This window comes from Colias croceus, chromosome 7 (genome assembly GCF_905220415.1).
Source record: "Colias croceus chromosome 7, ilColCroc2.1".
NCBI lineage: Eukaryota > Metazoa > Arthropoda > Insecta > Lepidoptera > Pieridae > Colias > Colias croceus.
Genome location: NC_059543.1, coordinates 10,821,194 through 10,842,118, shown reverse-complemented (window position 1 = coordinate 10,842,118; position 20,925 = coordinate 10,821,194). Strand labels below are relative to the sequence as shown.

The window sequence follows — 20,925 nt, the reverse complement described above, 5'->3', positions numbered from 1 at the left end:
TTTTGATAACTAGAGGAAACGAAAGGAATAATATTAATAATTAATATTTAGGAATATGTCAAATTCAAAAGTTTCATACCTAAGGTAACATAATAAAAATAAAATAAGTACGAATAATCCTCTTAAAATGGAAAAAAAGGCTTCAATAAATTTCAAACTATAATCATTATTTAACCCGATGTTTAAAACACAGTTTCGAGATTGCTTACGATAATCTGCAAATTCTTATGAAATATTGTGCTTATTTAAAGATTTTTACAGATTACTCAGAACAATTAGACGTAAGAATACGAGTTGATCAAAATAAGAGTAAAATCTTAAAATCTTGTTCTAAAATCTTGTTACCTGGAGCGATATTCATCTTAGGTATGAAATCATCGATTAATCTTACATTCAAAGCTATTTTCCACTTAAAACCGTATTAAAAGCTATTTAAAATGAGGAAGTCTGAATAATAAAAGTACAGCAATTATAACACGGTGATTATTGCACAATTATATCGTTCAAATACCATCTCAATTAGCATTGTCAGCTGATGAGGCTATTAAAGTGAGTAAAAAGGGATTTAATTGGACGCACATTTGTTATTATGCAAATATTATAGTGACGTTTGTCGATGCACATGTATATCTCAAATCTCAATCATGAAAAAGATCTAAAAAATATGCATATGTTGATCGAACAGTTTACCCAAACCCTTAAAAGACTAAAATTGTGAAAATAAACATATTTTCCTATAAAATAAAACAAAGTAAACGAAACAAGAAACATTCTTACAAAAAAAATGTGTGCGTGTACTAGTGTAGGTACACACGTAAGAAGTGAAACTTCTTTATGACCTTATTTTTCAAAAAATAATTTATTATATGCAACTTTACAGAAAAAGGTCGAATCACGCGTGGTAGGGATAAGAAAAAGATGGCGCGTAACGGAAAATCGTCACGCGTAACGAAAAAATGTTACACTAATTTTTTTTCCAACCCCAATAAAGAAGTTTCACTTAAAAAAAATAAATGCTTATTTATTAGAACTGAGATTCAGATTTTCAACTCAAATAAGTAAATCAATTATACTAGAAATTCGCTTACTTTTACTATTAATCTACTTGAATAATTGTTTGCAAAATAGAATTCTCTCACAAATTGGGTCCTAATGAAGAGATTCCTCTGGGACAGAGCTTCACGATGCACAAATTGGCGAGCCAAGTCAGCTTAGTGTGTGTTTATAATGTTCCTGCTAAAATCAATGGCGAAAGTTATGTGAATGGGGTGTTATTTGTTGATGGTAATTAATTCATTATTTAATGCTTTATATTGCTATGTAATATCAGGAGAATATAAACTGTTTATGTACCGACTTTCTTATAAATATTATATAAAAAATGTGTAAAAAATCAGCATCTGTTTATAATATGGCCACATTAAAATTGTATATCCCTCTACTTCTACTAAAGTTCTACTTCCTTAAAGACAATTTATTGGATTCACCTTACTTTACATCCGTTATAATACCTACAAATTGAAACAATCTTTTTACTGACTGTACTAAGCTCTTATTTTACAAAACATAATTTCTTTCAAAGATTTTGATTCCAGACGATGCGATGTGCCTTTTTCCCTTACGAGGTTAAAAAAGAGTATCTTGTAAGCATGTAAAACCACTTAGTAATAATGTATGCAAAGTCAATGAACCTATAATTGCATATTACCTAATCTTATCACTATTTAACCAAACTGTTAACTTTAACACCCACTGTTCAATTTCGTTTGAACGGATATTGAATATAATAATTTCATGCGAAAACAAAGCATTAACTGATAATGTACGAAATGTATCTTTATGTCAGTGTAACTATTACATATAAAATATAATAGTTTATGTGAAAGCATAAATTTAGAATTATTTATTATTTTATAGGTGATTATTTTAATTCACATTATACCTACAGAGATAACTTGTTTATATGTTTAAAATTCTGTGTATTAAAACGAAACGTATATTCCAAAACAAACTATATTTATTTCTTTATTTCTTCCGTATTTATTTCTATATTTTTTGCGCCAACAACGATAAATTTTCCATGATAAATTTTAATGGAAAATGTAAAGCCGTTCGAGGAAAATTTTCAAAATTAAATTAGCTTCTAATTATCGTGTACACAAAACAATTATTTTTAAAGAAGACTGTCGCAACACATACCTCCGCTATTAGCAACAATGTGCAGTAAATATATAAGTTAAGTTTGCCCAGTAGAATCGACGTCTGTCCATACATTCTCTATTGCGCAAATGTTTGTGCAACGCTGTTAATTTTATAATAATTTGTTGTCGAAACTGTGCAGCGTGCCGTGATAGTATGTTAATAGTAAGATTTATTGTGCATTTTGCATGCGTTTGGCGGTTTAACTTTTGAATATATTCAGCGGTAGAATTGGCCGCTGGCATTTATAATACGCCTCTAGTATCAACGCAATATTTATTCAGTATCTCTGGTTGTATGTGTATTGTTTCTATAAATATATTTTTTCCTCTATATGATCAGGATAAAATGTGATATGCCTGTACTGCTTACAAAGGGTCTATAGTAGGCGCTATAAACCAAGCGAAGAGCAAATTATAACACCGCGATTTCGCATCACTCATACGTTAGGGCGTATTCAGAAAGAAAGCTTGAAACTTATAAGCGCTTATAAGCGCTTATCGGCGCTTGTCAGCGCTGGTAACCTGCGCAGGAAAATATATTATGAACATGCGCCTATAAGCGCTGATCGGCGCCGACAAGTTCCGACAAGCTTCAACAATGCTGGTGGCTGCCATATAAAATTTGTGTAGAACGAACCAGCATTGACAAGCGCCGATAAGCGCTTACAAGTTTCAAGCTTTTTTTTCTGAATACGCCCTTACATAATATATATGTAGAATTTTTGGTATCAATCTATAACAGGCAACTTATAATTAAAAAAAAACAATAACAAAATAGCGCGAATTCGCGTCACTCACAACATACACTAACTTTTTGGTACCACAACATTACAGGCAACTTATAATACCAAAAAAAAACAATAACCAGAATTAATTTAACTGTCACGTGTGACAGATGAAAAAGGCGCGCGGAACTACGCACAGCTCCTAATACATCAAGAGATGTGAGTTAAACACGAAATAATTGCTCAGGGACGCCATATTCCCACAACTTGTGATTCTTATCAAACGGCCTGAAAAATACCGCGTAAAAGTCATTTTATTCAATTATAGCTTGATATTCTTTTTGTTTATATATAAAACGGTATAGAGAATTCTATACATATTTAAAGTATGGTAAGTAAATATATATAACATGCACTTAATTAAATTTTAAATAAGAAACAGCAATAAAATGAAGTTAAGTAAATGTAAATAAAAATCTATCCTACGTCCTTTGAAGTGGTAAAGCTGCATTGGTCAAATTTCGTAATAAACATCCAAATTTTCAGGTTTTACGTTAATATTCAATACATATTTTGTACGAAGAATCGAAACTAAATAAATACAAAACATAGTAGGTACTTAGTTCACTAATATTTATTGGGTCCATGCTATTACATTGACATACATTAAAAGAAACAAAAAAACTGAAATTCTTCTTAGATCCGCTACATTTCCATAAATATTCTTATTACCATAAATACGAATTGTGGACGGATATTGAATATTATTCAAATTTGCAGAAACCTCAGTTATCAGTACTTGGCATGTCCATACTTCAAAACTGTATAATTGTTTTTGTTTATCATAGCAAGCCAACAAGGAATATAGTATCTACTATTATATATTCTGTGATATAGTGACAAAGAATCTATTATTTTAAATAATGTTGTTAAATTAATATTTTGGCTAAAACTTTGTACGCTAAAAATTATAGACTTTGGAAGAATAAATAAATCATACTCTTCTTTTTACTTATAACAAAGCTTAACTTCAAAGCTTTTGATAATTTTATGTAGATATAAATAAATAACAATACTCATTACTCATACATCATTGTAATAAAAAATGTATTTTTCATTATCTTAAATCGTATGTAGGAAGAACTCGAAAAGTATTTGGACGTCCAATTTTTTTTTCACGACTATAAATACCTTGTAATAGAAATGATGAAAGAAAGAAGCAGGTCTAAATATAGCATCATTAAATAAAATATATCTAATGAGTAGTGAAAGGGATTGGCAAATAAGAGGAAAATGTCAAAGGACCTTTAAATGTATGAAGTTTTCTTTGTTATTGCCTTTATTGTTTGCTGACTACCAACAAATTGTTAACATAAAGGTTGGAGGAAAATTTAGGTTACCTAACATGTGTATAAATATACCTATGTAGGTATAGAGTTTATGAATCTATTATGTAGGATAATTTAATTTGACATTTAAGAGATAGCCGCGTAAAAATCAAGAACAAAAAGTTTAGTGTCGCAAAACATTGGAACAATCGTCACCATATTCAACAAGTAGGTACAGGCATGAGCCAACCAACCTCGATTAAAAAGGAAAGGAAATTCTACTCTTTCGGTTTTCTGTGCTAGGGATACCCCTCGCCATCTATTGAGAATAATCAAACGTCTCAACCAATATGAAACATTATTTTCATCATTACAATATTGTAATGATGAAATGGGTCTCAACACTATCCTGATTGCCTCTACTCACCCAACACTGTATATGTTGGGCGAGCAGAGGCAATCGGGATAGTGTAGAGGTGGTAGAGGTCCTAAATGTAGATGTTTATTCATAATCGCCATACTGGCGGCATACATCGACGATCATGTTGGGCCAACGTTCTCCATTGTGGAGAGGACCCAAAACGCGGCGTTTGGAATTTTCAGATGTTATTTTCCATGTAGTAGAAAGCTCTTGACCTCGCAAACAGCCTTCCAATCAATTTGACATCCGATATTAATAATTCCACACTTTTGTAACCGATGTCCCGTCGTCGCGTAGGCAGTTTAATTGAGCCAGGGTGTAATCAGGCTCGCGCCGCTCGGGCGCCGCGTGACTAAGGGCGTCAGTTGCTAGCTGCTGATAATTTGTTTACTTTTTCGAATTATTTTATAGAATGGGGTGTTAATTTTTTATAGAGGTGTAAGGTGGAGTTTGTTGGAGTCATGCAAATAGGGGTAGATAGGTACGATGAATTGAAATTTTCGATGAGTTTCTGAATGTTTCAATTTGTTTATTTTTTGTTTAATGACTTATAAAGTCTAGAAGTGCTCGTAACACATTTGATCGATAATATTTTGGGTAACATTGAATAAATAAATATTGCAAAAAGAAAATTACAAATGTATCAGACAGGCATTTTGCACACTGGTCATCACTCATCAGTCATCACGTTAAAAAAAAACAATAAACGTAGACAGACAGATAATCTTAGTCATTGTTTTGTTATACTTTAATCAATTAAATTTAAATATGCTATGATATTACAGACACTTAAATTTAATAAATCTATAAATAGACCATTAACATATCGAAGAAGCTTCCTCCATTTTTTGCATTATCAAAAACCATTAATAAACAATTAAAACGAACTACTAAACTCGTGTAATCGCATTAAGTGAGTTAAGTAATTCCTTATTAAGACCCGGAAGTGGATTAATTAAAAAAGGCTTATTGACAAGGTCTTTTCAAAATCTTTTTTCACAACTCATTAACGTTCTTATGAAGACGTGTTTAAATTGATCTGTTTTATTTTGAGATATTTCTTTTAACACGTTTTTATTAGTCTCATCTGTATGTAGACTGACATATTTAATTCAAACTTTGTAAATTTATCAAGTAGGTAGGTATCTGTGACAAAACTATTCCGCGAATTGTATGATTTTAGTTTTTTTTTTGTAAGTATATTATTGTAATTAACTGGTAAAACTGTATTGCCTTCGTTTTTTTAACCCGTCATCACTGACCTCTATAACTATACGCTGGACAGGCTACTGCTGTCATTTTTTTGTGCCTATTTGAAAATCGCCATTTTGGCGCTGACGGCAACAGTGAGGCCAGTGAGGGGGAATGGAACTAATACTTGTGATGTAAAACAAATGGTTTATTATCGATAAAAACTTTTCTGATATCGACTACAATGATAGAAATATTACCGACACTATTTTTGATTCAGACTCAGATTATCCAGAGGTTAAACCTGTGTAAACAAAACGAAGCGACGAAATTTGTAATCTTATTAGTTCTCAGAACTTTCACCGGGGGCGCTTTGAATCGGCACAGCAAATAACTGTCATTTTGTATGGGATAGCCAGTCCAGCGTATAGTTATAGAGGTCAGTGCCCGTCATTGGTTGCACCATGATTTGAGGATCATCTTAATTATTACGTTCTAAGGTAATCGCATCCAATAGTCGTAAATCATTAGCGGGTTAAGTTACATAAGACGGTCAGTATTGAGATGGGTGATCGTTTAAGAGGCTTTAAAGACACGTTGTAAAAGTTGTTCATAGGGTTTGAGTAACGTTCTCCTTGGTATTATTAAACAAGTAATTGAGTAGGCCACAGCAGCTATTAATTCGAGCAACAATTAATTTGTCCATGTAATTATTATCACGTGGATGTGCTACGACGATCAGGTAATGCAGTCTAAGTGTTTTTCGACATTTTGACTGCTGCTGTCGACGTGCCGACGACTGCCGTCCACATGTGACGATGGCTGAAGTAGCCTCTGCCGTTCACAACTTGCCGTTCGTCTGTTAGAACTCTAACTGCGTGGTGATAGATCTCACAACTCGTTATCATAATTTAATATTTATTTTAAAAGATTTGTAATTTAAAAATGAATATCTAAACCCTAAAATAAAGACCTATTCACTTCTGTAAATAACAATTTTGCCAGTTCGCATTCTAATGAAACTTTATCGCTTGCTGACGTCATTCGATATGTCTGAATTCAATCGTCATACGCCCACGCACTATAACCTAGTGTTATAACACTTCATATTACCTCTTTTTACTACGATATTACTCGGTCACGAAGATTATGTTATGGCACAGTTTGGCACTTTATTGCCATGTTGTGTTTGTGCTACGGGGGTTATGAATTTAGCAGGCGCGGGAAATGACAATATTCAATTGAAAAATAATAAACGGTAGGCGTAATACGGATATGTACAGTAGATACATTAAAAATGTAATCTATTATTTTAAAGAAAGAATAATAAAAAATATGTACAAAATTACATAGTCTAGGTATAAAAATAATAATTTCTAATTGTTTAGCGAACCAGAATAAAGAAAATTTAGTCGCATTATACATCGCCCATGGCTACGCCCGCTTAGTCAAAGGAAATTCCCATAGAAATGAGAGTTTTCAGCGCGTATAGAAAAACTAGTGTATGTTACTCTGTACTCTATATATTTTTCGACACAAGAATCATAAAATCGATGCGCTGTGAAAGATAGACAAACATATACACTTTCACATTTATAATATTAAAGTAAGGATTTATTGCAAAAATCATTATTTAAAAGTAAAAACATAATTCACCTTGAAAATGCGATGGTCTCAATCCATGTAAATATTTAAACAATATAAGATATAAGTGCGAAATAAAACGGACAAACTGTAACGCAAACGTGGAAATGTATTCCGTGACCAATGGTGTTTTCTTCGGTCTCTTATTATTGTTATAAATATATTTATTCTACTGTTAAACATCTGGTGTGTTGCTATACAAAATATGATTATATTATATTATAGTCTTATAATATAGGCGTTATTGCGTAATAACTTTTAATTTTAATTTGGCAATGTTTTGGCCTAAATGGGGGACATTTTTTGTAATATTTTTTTCCCAAAATACAATGAAACATAAATTTCTCATGTAATCTTAATTATTGAAATCTTAATAAACAAATCAGATTTATTTTACAATGTCACTAGTTAGTTTCCAGATAGCAACATGGTAATTATCATGCCTGAAAACCGTAAGTAATTATTAAATTCTTCAATTATGTATTATTATCGTATGTCAGTTCATTAATTTAAATTCATCACTAATTATAATTTTACCCTTTTTACCGATACGACACTTGAGTGAAATGTGAATCGACAATAATCAAGAACGGGTAATTTTAATAGAGTAATAAACCTATCATACCAGTTGTAATGCAGGTGCACTTTTAATTCGGGTAATTAAGTTGTCTTTTATAAGTGGTTTTGATGTTTCAGTTCAATTGCATCGTGATGTTTGAACCTTTTCGTAATATTTGTGATTGTTTTTTGCTAGCCTGTTGCTATGTTGTGATTGAGAATTAAAACGTTTGGTATTCTGAGCATTGCGCGGTGATGAACACTTTTGCGGAAATATGTTTATCTGAAAAATCAACGCGTATTCATACAATATAAAAAAGAAGGAATTATGGTCATGTTGTTTGTGTTTACATTTTTAAACACAAAAATTCGGTCGGAAAAAGAAAAAGGTAGGTACTATACGAACCGATATGAAATTATTATTATATTTTATATAACCTACCTATCATAGTTTTGGTCGTAAAAGAGTTAAAAGATATTTACGCCGCTGTAAAAAAAATCGATTGTGTTTCATCCTTGATAGGAACATCGCCTAGTTGAAAAGTTTTATATCTACAATTTCCTAAATTTGGACAAAACACCATGTCTATCTAAAGAAAACAATTAGAAGCCTCGCTACGTGCATCTAGCATTATTGGACTCCCGCTGTCTATATAAGCTAATAGCTCGCCATTTGCCATTTGTCTTCATTATCGATATGAGTTGACTGTTCCTTGCTATTTAGATATATTATGTATTCGTTTTGTGGGTGAATATTGGTAGAATATTATAAGCATTTTTAGTCACTGGATTTTCATCACAGTATTAGCAATAAATCGCTTATGAAAACGATGTTAAATCAATGTTAAAGATTGTTACTTTGTACACAAGTGTGTAGATATTAAAAATGTTGCTACATACGAGTATCAATAATAATGTAATAAAATTATAAGTCTACATCACAATATAGAGTTTCAAGGGTTCAAAAAGTCTTTAAACATTAGTGACATTTACATACTTTGACCCCCTGAAACCTGATTTATATACACAATATAAATAATTTATCATTGTACAAATAAATAACATATCAAAATCTATAACAGTTTTGTAGACAAAATAGAAGCTATTAATGGTGCCAGAGAGACGGTTTGCAGTACATGGGAATCATCCAATTACAAGTTGGGTATCGAAGTTTGGATAATTATTCACAAAGACCTTCTGGGACCGTCTGACGTCATATCACCTGTATATATATGTATATAACCCTACCTGAGCTGATCGTCGTAGTAACAGGAGGAATTTGGTAGTGTAGGTTGAACTTTTTAATTAAGCTAACAACTAACAAGGCTTATACATGTGATATATTTCAAATAATGAAAAAAAGATGTCTTTTTTTGTGTAAGTGCAAAAAATAAGTGAAAATAAAAATAATAGTTTGTTTTGGACATAACTTTCAAATTTACCTAGGTAATAATTTCATAAAACGTCCTCTGATGCATTTAAGCAGATAAACATACGAACAGGCAGCAAGTGAGCAGCGAATCGAGCATTGATGTTTTGTAACTTAAAAATGCGGATAATTTATCCTTAAATTAAATCTTGCCCTCTACGTTTCACTTAATGTACGGTCTATACATAATTTTCTATAAAATTAGAGTAAAAAAAGCATTGTTAAAAAGTACAATAGACTTACATAAATACCTAAGTTTGGCATATGAGGCATAATATTTAAAAAGTTTTTATCGCAGCGGTTTTTACGTCGGTTCGTTGAATCTAACCCGACAGAAGCCTGGGGCGGACATGTTTTACATCGTAGTGTTGCAATATTCAGCTTATTTAGCGCTTAAAATAAAACCCTGTCACGTAAAAAGTGAAAAAGGATTAACATTTTACAGCGCTTTTTATGCTTAGTTTTCAGTTTTTCTCTCATACCTTTGCAGTGTGAAGGAATGCTGTAATATTTTCTTTCAGAGTAGATATTGTTGAAAATTAACTTCGTTTAATTAAAGATATTGAATACTTATAATTTGTTTTTGTAAGTAATATTTTTTACCTACATAATAATATTGTCTTTCACATACCTACTGAAATAGTATCTAATAAATAGAATTAAATAAATATACGTACTTACTCTTAGTTCAGATGGTTTTAGACATAGATACAAATTATATGTCTCCCTGGAGATAGTCCTTAAATTTCTCTAAGGATTGTACCATATTATTAAGCCTCTATGTGTCTAAACCTAGTTGAACGGGACTTTACATTTTACACTTGCTTTTAAATTCAATTGTTTGTTCGTCTGAATGGTTTACGTTTATCACGAGTTATTTCAGGATATCCTAATATAATTTGATTGGATTTAGTCAATGAACTGTAGACCACATTATTTGAGATTTACGGCAAACAGAAAATTTTTCAAAAACATTTAGTAACTTCAACTATTAGTCAGAGTATCGTTAAAATCAGTTTGACCATTTCGTCTATAAACCAAAATACTATAATAATAATATCCTTTATTATAAATTTTAATAGTTCAATTTTGTAGCACGTATGCGCTCCATAGATAAAATATTTGTATTAAAATAAATATCTGTCCATCTATACTAATATTATAAAGCTTAAGAGATTGTTTGTTTGAACGCGCTAATCTCGGGAATTACTGGTCCGGTTTGAAAAATTCTTTCGGTGTTAGATAGCCCATTTATCGAGGAAAGCATCGGCATCATCTTGCTAAGACCAACAGGAGCAGAGCACTGCGGGTAAAACCGCGGAGCACAGCTAGTAATATATACAAGAATTATGTATATATGTAGTATCATAGACTATAGACTATAGAATACATTGTCTCTGGTATCCTAATAGTGTCCACAACATAGACAAGAATGTGCGCCGGCGCCAAAAGGCAGATTATAGTATCGGTTACACTCACGTTACACTTCAATCGGTTAACCGCCTGTCAGCAAGGCACTGGGTCACACCCGCAGACCGCATAGATTGGCGACAATATGTCATATTGTTTCAGATATGATACAGTAGATATACAATGTCTATGGGCTATGACATCACATTGTGGACGAGACAAGTGTATGATTTTGGGAAGATATAAATTATAGACGATACAAATGTTTTTTGTTTTGAGAAGATACTGCAATGTATAGGTACATATTATACGTTTGCTTTTTAATAATGATGTAGGAAGGTATCATGTGTCATATGTGTTACCCGTGGCCCCGTCGTTGATGCGGCTTGACGGAACACTGCAGTGGGGTTTTGGTCGGTAGGGATCCGACATAACCCACGACCCCTTCCCCGGAGGTCGTGGGTATCTATGCAAGATTTCCCCACTTAAAAAAAAGGTATGTATATGTGTAGGTTGGTATAATTTTTGTGAAGAATGTGGACTATCGATTTGTCAGATTGTTTCCATTTTGATAATTTTTGAACCCAGGACTGATGGTTATGATTAATTTTTTTTTTCTGCCGTGACTAAAAATGTGAATAAAGAGCTAATAGATAAATAATAATACCGTCCTACAGTCTATATTTGTAATGTATAATTAAATTAGTGATACACTACTAGGTACATACGTATCGATCTTTGACTTTTATTTTAATAAATATAACCTCTCACAAAAGAACGTGTAACAAAAGTATAACATTTACCAAAGTGCGAGCTTTGCGCCTAATTAGGAACATAAAAATTGAATACAGCACATAGTCTAGCTCAAAGTATCTTCGCACTAGGCTAATGTTCTTGGGAAAGTGCTTATATAACACTAAACGTGTTTACTCTTATGTAAACTGTAAACAAATGCGTTTGCGAATTGATCGAATAATTACGAGTATGTAAATACTTTCAATGTAGGTAGGTGTCTATTGGCATAATTTGATTTGGAATTAAAAACAATTCTGCATTTCCAAACGCGTAAGTAAGTAAGTATTTTATGTAGATTTTCAATTTATGTATTTGTTATTTGTATATCAATTACACATATGTAATAATATGTGTAATTTATATAGAAATACTAAAAGTAGGTAAATGCTAAAAGTTAAAATCTTTATTGTATTAGTTTTCATTTTTATATTTAAACTTTATAGTTTATCTATTTGATTTAAACACAAGAATGCAAGTCGTCCTAACGCGAACGCTACCCGTGATGATTTCGACCGAATTTACAAAATAAACACGCTAAAAGATTATGCTAAAAGTTAAAATCTTTATTATATTAAGGACCTTATTAGTTTACATTTTTATATTTAAACTTTAAAGTTTACTTTATCTATTTGATTTAAACACAAGAATGCAAGTCGTCCTAACGCGAACGCTACCCGTGATGATTTCGACCGAATTTACAAAATAAACACGCTAAAAGATTATGCTAAAAGTTAAAATCTTTATTATATTAAGGACCTTATTAGTTTACATTTTTATATTTAAACTTTAAAGTTTACTTTATCTATTTGATTTAAACACAAGAATGCAAGTCGTCCTAACGCGAACGCTACCCGTGATGATTTCGACCGAATTTACAAAATAAAAAAAAAGTTTATCCATTATTTATTCTTGTTTGATATTCTAAATAATAAATTTGACTGTATCTCTATTTTGAATCCTTTAAATTTTCGGGTTCCCAGTCAAGGCACTCGACAAAAAAATTTGTTCTTAGTGCCGTCAACGTCTACAAACTATCTTAAAAATTCTCCATATTTCAGACTCCCTGAAGTATATAATAATAAATTTTGCTCAGCTGATATATTTTGTTTATCACGCCCTAGATTTAAAAGTGCAATTCTTCAGATTATAAATAACTTAAATAAGTAATACACACACACACACTCACACACACACACACACACACGCAGACCCTAACACACACACTCATTTACACGTCCACTCATTCTCTCACATTGTCACCTACCATAACAGGCTCAATTTCATTTCTGTTTTTCTCGGCTTTAATGTTATATTGTTGATATTGCTTGTTCACGAGAAGTCACATTTAATTCATTTATGTTTTGTGTTTCATCAAGAATTTTTTTGTTAAAGTCAAGTTAAGTTTGTTAAAGTAAAAGAAAACAATTATTGTACCTTTGTAATTTGCCGTTTTTTGTCACACAATTTTACTATTATCGGTGTGCCTTGTAATTGGCGTTTTTATATGTAATTAGTATAATTTATCTTATCAACAGCTGTAAGGTACCTTTTATGAATAAAATAAAATAAAATAAAAATAAAATTACTACAAAAGTTTACTAACCATCTTAAAAATGTTATCTTTCTTTACAATATTAGCAAATGACTACAGTATTACAGGGACTTGCCATCTTACTATTAATGAGGAGAAAATTAAAAATCTCTTGGTGTATTCAAAAAGCATTATCATTGAGCACAATAGCAGTAATCTCAAGTGCAAGCGCTTTCCGCAAAAAGTTACGAACTAAAAGCCCTCGTAAATTGCTGTATCGTTCCACTTTTAATGAGAACTTAAGGCTGATTACTTGATTACTTTATAGTAAAGTAGTAAAGTAGCTGGTCACTACGGCTCGGCTCGGGTAGAGTAGATACCTATATATGAAAATTTTGCAAATTTTAAACAGTTATCCTGATTTAAGCGGAGACTTATCTGACAAAACAAATAAGACGTGTTGGTGTGTGAACTGCATTATTTCAATTTGTAACTCAACAATGAATGGTGCCATTATAAGAAATAATACGCAGATGAAAAAAAAAAACTACGTGCCCACTTTTGATTCCGTTTTTCGTCCATTTATTTTCGCCCAACTCCGTTTGTGTCTCATCTATCGAAATATACTTAAAAATATTCAGCAGTTTCGGTACAAAAATTTAAAAGACACTCAGTCAATAGACAAAGTAAGGTTTAATCCGCATTTACAATAAAGTCATTTAAATATTAATAATAACTAATATTACTTTTGCTATGACAACAGATGCGTCTTGGCCTCCATGGCTCCATCTGAGTTAATTTCCTACCGCGTGTAATAACTTCCTATTTAGCGATGAAATTACATATCCTGACTGCTAATTATATAATAATTATATTAATTATGCCATCAGTAGTGACATAGTAGAGGAAAATGCAGTGCGATTGGTTTACAAGTTACATGGACTGTTTTTCAATCACGGGAAAGAAACTGAACGAAATTGGTTTCATTTGAGTATGTTGATATTATAATGTATGGCCAAATACGTAAAGTCAACAAGTTACTCTCATATTATGCTGTTAATATCTTATTATGCTGATTATCGTAGCTAAATGTTGCGAAGAATAAAGTGTCAAAGTTGATAGCATTAGCCACACTTAACTTATTATTTCAATAATCGATACGATACCTACGATATCAAAAACATACACGTATCAATTTGCTCAAATTAAAATCTGTAATGCGGTGCACATTCTTATTTTGAAACATTTAGACTTGAAATAAATACGACACCGAAATTATACTAATAAAACTGAGGAAATATTAACGACGTTCTATATGGTATCACAGATCACTTAAATGAACAGGTTTATAAAACAAGCAGCTAATTGCATATTAACATAATACTTTGTTAATTCTAAAGACACCACATAAAGAACCGTTATATCATACAAACGCCCACGATAAAATCTACGTTTTAAATGGATTAAACAAATTACATTAAGCTAAGACCTAACCTATGATAATGTACTGCATAAGCGACAAATTTATATGCAAAATAGTGATGTTAGGTTAAGTAATCGATGCTGATTAGAAAACATATATTTACATAATTTATCTTCGTTTATTTTGCGTATAGATTTGCAACAGTGAAACCAATATTTGTAGATTTTTAGCCTTATGACTAAAACGTTTTTAGTGTGGAAATATGGTTTGAATAAAAATGGTTTGGTAAATGATAAAAATGTTTTATCGACGATTCAAAAGTGCTTCTAGAACATGTCTAATTGAATAAATAAATGCTTGTGTTTGATATTAGGCACCACGTGACAATGTACTTATTGTATGAGTACATAATGTTAGATTGAACACATTTTTAATAGCTTTGTTTAAAAGTTCTTAAATTGGAAGCGTGTAATTACTTTGTAAGAAAATAATAAATAACAATATAGAAGCATTAGAAGTTAAAAGTATTTCACAAACATTTATTTGACAATTTGTAAAAACCTGGCTTATTAATTATTATACTTTTTTCCTTCTTTCGAGAATTATGGAAATTGTTATAAATCTGTCTTTAAAAATATATTATTTACTATTAATTGAAGCTACTTTTTGTCAATTGAGCACTTGAGCTAAACTAGAAATAATTTGCACATATAATTTCGAGATTTATTCATTACGTATATTCCGAGACGCAAACAAAAGGTCACAACACAATAATAAAGGCGTATGTATACTTAAGGAATATTACCGAATGGCTCCCATTTCGCTAAGTCTTACTGCCCATAACAGTTACTGGGTATTGTATCCAAAGTGTGCTAGATAATCGAAACACTCCTTCTGTACTCTATCGCCTATTGTCTATACGATGTATTATCACAATGTTTAAATATACATATCCATACTTACTTAATATTATAAATGCGAAAGTAACTCTGTCTGTCTGTCTGTTACTCAATCACGCCTAAACTACTGAACCAATTTACATGAGATTTGGTATGGAGATATTTTGATACCCGAGAAAGGACATAGGCTACCTTTTATTGCGAAATAATATGTACCACGGGCGAAGCCGGGGCGCACCGCTAGTAGTCTATACGATATATTATCACAATGTTTAAATATACATATTCGTATATTATTGGGATTGCTAGAGGCAAAGTTAATTAAATATACCTATAGGTAGGTACGTATAATTTTGGTTGCTGTAGGTAAATTATGAAGCGGTATATACTTGATGTTAAGTGAACCTAATTTTAATATTCGAATACCTACACGTATTTTTTGACGTGACAACGTCTTATATTCGATAGAACCGGCCGCGGCTGCACGCACGAAAAAACATGACTCATGCGGCGTTACCTCGCTCTGAGGCGTTCCATGTAAGGCTTGAAGTGCAAGAGAGAGCGCGGAACAAGCGACAAAGAAGCACAATCGGACGTTGTCACGTTCAACTATCGTCAGTAAACCGACTTTACAGACAACCAATTTTTTTTACTTTATTTTATAATCTACTAGCTTACCGCCCGCGGCTTCGCCCGATTTGTCTAATACCTAATAAATTATATATAAAAACCTTCCTCTTGAATCACTCTTAAAAAAACCGCATCAAAATCCGTTGCGTAGTTTTAAAGATTTAAGCATACAAAAGGACATAGGGACAGAGAAAGCGAATTTGTTTTATATACTATGTACTTAGTGATATGGATAGAAATATAGATGCCCAATAGGCATACACATGCGAATTGGTTCGCTCATTTCAAGGAGTAGGGTAACTAACGTTGTGACACGATTTTAATAAAAATACGTAAAAATAAACAAGCAAAAGACTGTTATTTTAATACGACCAAGTTAAAACTATAAATTAATAAAATAAAAATAAGCAATTTCTTGTTTCGTTCACAAATCGGCTCTGAAAAATAATTTTCATCAAGACCAGCTTCTTTATATTATTACTTTTCTTTGTATTTACAGTTCAAGTAGAAATTGTAAGTACTCCATATTTAATTAATGTGTAAGTTTTCATTTCTCAAATACCAAATGGATTTTTGTATTTTAGAAAATATGTAACCCTGCAAAATAATGTGTACTTAAAAGATCATTCATTAGTTTGTTAAATTGTTATATCTATTCAAATATTATGAAGAGGAAAGGTTTGTATGTATGTATGGTTTTCACGCATAAACTACTGAACCGATTATAATGAAATTTAGCACACATGTAGAGGGTAACATGGATTAACACATAGGATAGGTTTTATCCCGGAAATCCTACGGGAATGGGAACTATGTGGGATTTCCTTTGAAAACGCGGGCGAAGATGCGGGTGAAAAGCTAGTCAATGAATAAACTCCAAAACTACTTGTTTTGTAATTTATTATACAAGTAGGTACAAAGGTACATTATTCTTTAGTGAAAAAAAAAAATAATTATTAGTTAATTTTTTTTAATTCTCAGACAGAGCCTAGCTAGCATATATTATTTAACAGCAAAATATTTCAAAACCAAACATTCTTCAGAAAACAAGATGGCGGCGTATGTAATGAAATATAAAATGTGATAAAAACGTATTTTCTTTCCAAGCCTGTTACTGGTCCAGTCTTAAATAGCACCGGAGTGAATCTAATTTGTCGTGTGTCTAGCGACGCAATATCATTTGCTTGGCTTCTATACATTCTGTACGTGTACCATGGCTCGTTATAGAAAATTCATGTGAAACGTTTTTCAATCTTGGTGTAGTATTATTGTGTACTAGCTTTCACCCGCGACTTCGTACGTATTTTTAAAAGTTTCGCGTTTTCACTCATACATTTTGTTACGGACAACATTCTTCTTTCTATAACTACGCTTTTTAACATCTACTATTGGCCACTGAAAATTCTCATAAACTAGACCAAACCGTTTAAAATGAACTTGTATAAAACAGACATAAATCCAAATTGTTACTTTGTAATACTTATCATATATAAAACGTAATGATTAAAAGGATTTTATTGATATAACGAACAGATACTTATTTCAATTTTATTTATACGTATTGATCTTAGGCATTGATTCATCTAACGACGCGCTTGTTACAAGTCTAATATTATAAGCAATGCAATATGAATTATTATTATTGAGATGTAATTTAATTTACTTACAGGATTGAAACTTTGATTATTTTATAGAAACATGTTGTTATTTCTAAGAAATTACATTATGATATATTGCATCAATTACAGTAAATGCATCAACTGTAGGGAAAATATATGTAAGTAGGTATCGAATAGCTACTTATTAATGTATGTATGTTATAACAGTTTGTCGTAGTTAAAGCGTAAAATTTAGTTCAAAAATAAAGCTTGAGTTTGAGTTTAATGCACATATATCGACCGATGGCAATTTAATACAACATATCCGTTCTCTATTTATGCTTTCGCCAGTTTTTCTAAGGGTTGATAAAAAGCATATCTGACACTTTACAAATAATCATATAAAAAATAAACACACGACTCTTTATCCCTTTTCATTCCAATTGTATACAAATAAGTATTTAAATTTCACATCAAAGAAAGGCATGAAGTGTCGAGTTACGAACCGGCCCGGAGTAAGTAGTGCGAAGCGTCTGCTCAGGTGTCCGGCTAGACAACCTAGGTCAACAGACATTGCTGTCCTAGGACATGTACAGTCACAATAGTAGATAGATTAAATAATATTTGATTCGAATTCTGGAATCGTTATGGTTGTTTATTAGGATCTTGCTGCGAGTCGCAGATATGCGACGTGGTAGAGAAAATTCCCATGGAAATTTATATCTACAGGGTGCCCCACTGTTGGTATACTAAGCTCAAAGGAGGTTATAGTTTTGCATACGCTGAGTACGTAAAAATACTTATAAAATTCCAAACACATTTTTTTTTCAAATAGATGAATTCTTAAAACTCTATGTATACAGCCATAACAAGCAACCCGCCCAACTTTGCCACCAGCACGTGAGCTATCGTTTAAGATTATGGTTTCATAGACAAAATACTCACATTAGAGAAGCGGTATATGCCGGCTGCGCGAAGCTAGAGAAGAAAACATGGTTCAGAAAAAATTTTGCAAAAAATTTTTGACGTAATTTTGTTGTTTTAAGTAGTTTTTACGTTATCAGGGTATGCCAAACAAGTCCCTTCGCGCTCAGTATACCAATAGTTGAACACCCTGTATAGCTGTTTAGCGTCTAGACTCAAAAATCATCCTATGTTATCGTTTCGATACTGCAAAGAAATACAAAGAAACATACATTCGCGTTATGAATTGTAGCATGTAAGGTTCACGTTCATGTGACGCAGATAAAGAATTCAGACTAAAATAGATTGAAACATAGTAGAATAATATATTTATGTTAGGATAGGTCGTGGTAATATATACGACGTAACTCGTATAGTCACCTTGCTTACATTGTATGTTACATACCAAACGAAGAACCCACAAGGATAACAGTAGAAAAAATACTATTTATTGCGTTATTATTTAACAGTAAAACTCATACTTTTGCCTACTATAACATTATTTTTAGGGTTCCGTACCTCAAAAGGAAAAAACGGAACCCTTATAGGATCACTTTGTTGTCCGTCTGTCCGTCCGTCCGTCCGTCTGTCAAGACCCTTTTTCTCAGGAACGCGTGGAGGTATCAAGCTGAAATTTATATCAATTACTCAGGTCTACTGTCCCTTGAAGCTGTGAAAAAATCAAACTTCTAAGCCAACGCAATCAAAAGATACGGCCGTTTATGCTGCAAATTTTCGACACTTGCAAGGGAATGAAAACCTACAGGGTGCTTCCCGTGAACTCAGAATCTTGAAATTTGGTACGAAGCAACGTCTTATAGCATAGATAAAGGAAAAATTACGAAAACCATAAATTTTTAGTTACATCACATAATATTTTTTTTTTAATTGTAAACCTTGCAGGTTTGTACGGAACCCTCGGTGCGCGAGTCCGACTCGCACTTGGCTGTTTTTTTTTCCACTATAACACATGTTCCAATATTGTGTCATCGGAAAATACGGGATTCAAATTGAAATTAACGCTATAAGTCACCTGAGAACCGCAGAACTAATAAATTGTTGCATAAATTGCTTTTTCTAGTAAAATATAACATTTTAAATAGAACCTGTTTTACGATTCTTTTTACGGAAGATAAATTTCAGGATTAGAGAAAGATTTATTTTAAAATATGCAGTTTAATCGACGGAAATTATGTTAAACATGAGTTTTTCTGTTCAAACGAACAGAACGAACGAACAGAACTCTTATATTATACGAAGCTTATTGAAATACTTCTACATTAATGAATCTTTATTACAAGATGGTCGATATTATAGCTTCTATTCCTGCGTTTTACGATTATTTAGAGATATGATTTTATTAGAAAAGTTAAGAAATTGCATAAAAACTAAACAATATCTACGCTTATTTCGTATGCTAAAGTCATTCGAAATATACGTAGATATATTAAAGTTATTTCAACAGTTAAATTTTACAAAAAAAGAGGTTTTTAATTTTTATTTTTATTTGCCACGACCAAATTAAACATCTGTCCCATTCAATCCGCAGAAATAAAATAAAATTTTCTTTTAAAATCAGAATACTAAGGGGAAAAATTAATTTTTCTTCAAGGAACGGAAGCTTATTAAGTATTCAATGTACTGGTAATTAAAGCTAGATACTAGAGTACTTTCAGTTTAATTTACTAGGAATTCATAAGTTCAAACGTATTTATATCCCTTTCGAAATTTCATTTAAAAGGTTATTGATTTATTTGACTTTCCGAGCGAGTTTTAACAGATACTGTTGTGAAATGGGTTAGATATTATATTGAATACATTTAAATATTTATTGAAAAGGGCTTTATTGATGTATTATGTTACGTACTTTATTATGTTTTTTTTAACTTATATTTAGAGTTCAGAATTTGTTTCAACGGGTGATAACAATGGAGATATTTCCGATCAACTTCTTAACTTATTAGATTACTAAACAATTTATTTAGCTTACCACCCGCGGCTTCGCCCGCTTTGTCTAAAACCTAATAAAATATATACTAAAACCTTCCTCTTGAATCGCTCTATCTATTAAAAAAACCGCATCTAAATCCGTTGCGTAGTTTTAAAGATTTAAGCATACAAAGGGACAGAAAAGGCTATTTTGTTTTATACTATGTAATGATTAGATTTAGATGTACCG

At 31.7% G+C, this 20,925-nt stretch overlaps 1 protein-coding gene across 1 annotated transcript in view; it reads left to right on the top strand.

Annotated features, from left to right (window-relative positions):
- Nucleotides 1-20,925, top strand: part of LOC123693104 (terminal nucleotidyltransferase 5C) — a 186,320-nt gene that overhangs the window by 84,383 nt on the left and 81,012 nt on the right. The gene's annotated exons all lie outside the window — the stretch shown is intronic.